Here is a 3,439-nt window from a genome sequence, read left to right on the forward strand (position 1 = left end):
CTATACTGTTTTCATATAAGATNATATCTCTCTTCTCGTTATCTGTCCTACGTCCTCCATTCTCTCGTCTTCTGCCTGCGTTTCGATCTCTCTCTGCATCTGCTCTCTCTCTCTCTCTCTCGTCTCCGCCCTATCTCCTCTCTCTCTCTGCTCCTGCTCGATATCTCGCTCTCGTTCTTAGCTCTCGTCCTTATCGTCTTCCTCTCGGTCTCTCTCTCTCCCTCCTAATCTATCTATCTATTTATATATTTATCTATTTAATCCTATTTATCTATTTATCTTCTTCTATACATATCTATCTATGCTATTATCTACTCTATCTATTCTATCTATGCTATCATGTATCTATCTATCTAATCTATTCCTATCTATCTATCTATCTATCTATTCTACTATCTATCTATCTATCTATCGTATCTATATTTCTATATCTATATCTATGCTCTTCCTCTCTCTTTAGACACCAATGCAGTATATCTGTTGGCCGTCCATTTTGTCCATCTGTCGGTAGGTATGTCTGCCTCTCTCCCTGTCTCTCTCCTTTTATTCTCTACTCTTCTCTTCTCTCTCTCTCTCCCTCTTTCTCCGCTCTATCCTATCTCGCTTCTATTCTATCTATCTATCTATCTATCTAATCTAATCTATCTATCATATCATATCTAGCCTAGCTATCATACTTCTATCTATCTATCTAGTCTATATATCTATCTCTTCCTCGTTCCTCTCGTCTCTCGTCTCTCTCTCTGCTGTCCTCTCTCTCTCTACTCTCGTCTATCTATCTACTCTATCTATCTAATCTATCTATCTATCTATGCTATCATCTATCTATCTAATGCTATCTATCTATCTATCTATTATCTATTTATTCTATCTATCTATCTATTCTTCATACTATTATCTATCTCTGTCCCTCTCTCTCTCTCCTCCCTCTGCTCTATCATAATCTATCATCTATTTATGTCGATTCTTTTCCTGCTCCTCGTCTCTATCTATCTATCTATCTATCGTATCTATCTATCTGCTACTGCTATCTATCTATCATCTATCTATCTATCCTATCTATCTATCTATCTATGCTATCTATGCTATCCTATCTATCTATCTATCTATCTATCTATCTATGACTATTTATCGTATCTACTACTCTATCTATCTATCTAATCTATCTATTCATGCGGTGAGGAGCCACCTTCCACATGGTGCAATACACCGTCGGCTTCATGGCAAGGAAGAGTATACCAGCTAGTAGCTGCCATGCTACTGGTGTAAATGCCGTTATGCTGTCTCTTCCTCCTCTCTATCTGGCTCTCGTCTCACCTCTCTCTCTCTCTCTTCTCTCTCTCTCTTCTCTCTTCCTCTCTCGTCTTGCTGGTCCCTCTCGCTCACACACTCTGTCCTTTTCATTAATTTCCCTTTCGTTTTCTATCTCACTCTCCTTCTATCTCCCATGTTAGGCATGAAATTTGCAAAAGTAATGATTTAACTGTAATGCACACATGCTAGCTAGGCAAGCATAAATAAATCACTTTTAAAAATCATATAAGATTTATCATGGACACTGTATTTGCAGGACGCACTGCCAGAAAATGGAAGACGCAATTTCTTCGTCTCTCTAGAACGTCCTTGAAATCAAGGCAGTTCATCGTGAGGGGCGCCATCCTTGGCAACATGGGGCAGTACACCGTTCGCCTGTACATGTAAAGCGAAAACGTCATGACAGTAGATCTTGCCATAAACTGGTAAATGCTGGCAATGTATGTCTGCTCTCTTTGCTGTCCACGTACTTTTGCTCTCTCCCTCTCTGCTTCTCGGTTATCTACTTCTGCTCTCTCAGCATTCTCTCTCATTCTGCTTATCTCTCTCTCTCTTTCTGCTCTCGCTCTCGTATATCTAGCCCCGTCTGCTCTCTCTCTCTCTCTCTCTCTGCTCGTCTCTCTCTCTCGTCTCTCTTCTCTCTCCTCCTCTCTCTCTCCGCCCTATCTCTCTCGGTCTCTCTCGCTCTTTCTCTCTCTCAGTCTCTCTCGTGCTCTTTCGTTATTCGTAGCTCCCTCTCTCTCAGCCTTCTCTCTCTTTACTGCTAGCTCCTGGCTCTCTCACGTTAATCTAGCTTCCCTCTCATCTCTGAGAGAGAATGAGAGAGAGGGAGCTAGATAACGAGAGAGAGAGAGAGAGAGAGAGAGAGAGAGAGAGAGAGAGAGAGAGAGAGAGAGAGAGGACGAGACAGACATACATTGTAGCATTTACCAGTTATGGGAGCTACTGTATGACTTTCCTTGACATGACAGCGGCCGTGTACTGCCCCATGTGGAAGGTGGCGCCCTCACCGATGAACTGCTGATTTAAGACGTTTAGAGACGAAGAAATGCGTCTCATTTTCTGGCAGTGGTACCTGCAAATACAGTGTCATGATAAATCTTATATGATTTTTAAAAGTGTTTTATTTATGCTTGCTAGCTAGCATATGCATTACAGTTAATATTACTTTTGCGAATTTTGTGCTAACATGGGAGATAGAAGGAGAGTGAGAAAGAAGGGGAAGTATGAAAGGGACAGAGTGTGTGAGAGAGGGACAGAAAGAGTGTGAGAGAGAGAGAGAGATAGAGAGAGAGAGAGAGAGAGAGAGAGAGAGAGAGAGAGAGAGACAGCATGAAGCATTTACCAGTTATGGCAGCTACTGTATACTGCACCATGTGGAAGGTGGCGCCCTCACCGATGAACTGCTGATTTCAGACTTTTAGAGACGAAGAAACGCGCCACACGTTCTGGCAATGGCAGCTGCAAATACAGTGCCATGATGATTTTTACATGACTTGAAACGTGTTGCATTTATGCTTGCTAACACATGCGTTACTGTTAATACTACTTTTGCAAATTTCGTGCCCGCTACCTATAGTAACAAGTTCATGAATAATTATTTATTATATGACTATTATGCAGATGATGCGCAGACATGTAGTGAAATAAATGGTAAGCGTTTAATGTGTAATTTTTGCTGCCGATAGATGGCATTACAATACCATATTAACCACAATTAACGCGTTAGACTCATACTTACATAAATGTAAGCTAGATAGAGAGAGAGAATAAGAAGGGGAGTGTGTGGAGAGGGAAAGACAGAGAAGGGGCACAGAAAGAACGAGCGAGCAAGAGAGGGAGAGAGAGAGGGAGAGAAAGGGAGAAAGAGAGAGCAAACAAGTGGGGGGGGGGAGATAGGCTGACGGACGGATAGACAGAACGCATGGATCTTGTGTTTTCATATCATGTCTAATTGTATACTGTCTCTGATAATAGTTACAAAATGTACATTTTACCTTCATATAACCATCTGGGACACGTACGTCACTGCCCTGGTCACACCTGTTCAAACAAAAACATAATTAATTTCAATTTGAATTGAGACAGTGGGGGAAGTGAGAGAGAGAGAGAGAGAGAGAGAGAG

The 3,439-nt window shown here is 41.6% G+C and overlaps 1 long non-coding RNA gene across 2 annotated transcripts in view; it reads right to left on the reverse strand.

Moving 5' to 3' along the window:
* Window positions 1-2,232: 2,232 nt before the first annotated feature.
* LOC106819315 overlaps window positions 2,233-3,439 on the reverse strand; it is a 13,274-nt gene continuing 12,067 nt past the window's right edge. The window contains exon 4 of one of the 2 annotated variants that reach the window (XR_001395397.1): window positions 2,233-2,389. This is a non-coding gene — a long non-coding RNA (uncharacterized LOC106819315). The remainder of the gene's footprint in view (window positions 2,390-3,439) is intronic. The other variant, XR_001395396.1, reaches the window with a different exon arrangement.

The sequence above is a fragment of the Priapulus caudatus genome, unplaced genomic scaffold (genome assembly GCF_000485595.1).
Source record: "Priapulus caudatus unplaced genomic scaffold, Priapulus_caudatus-5.0.1 Scaffold3156, whole genome shotgun sequence".
NCBI lineage: Eukaryota > Metazoa > Priapulida > Priapulimorpha > Priapulimorphida > Priapulidae > Priapulus > Priapulus caudatus.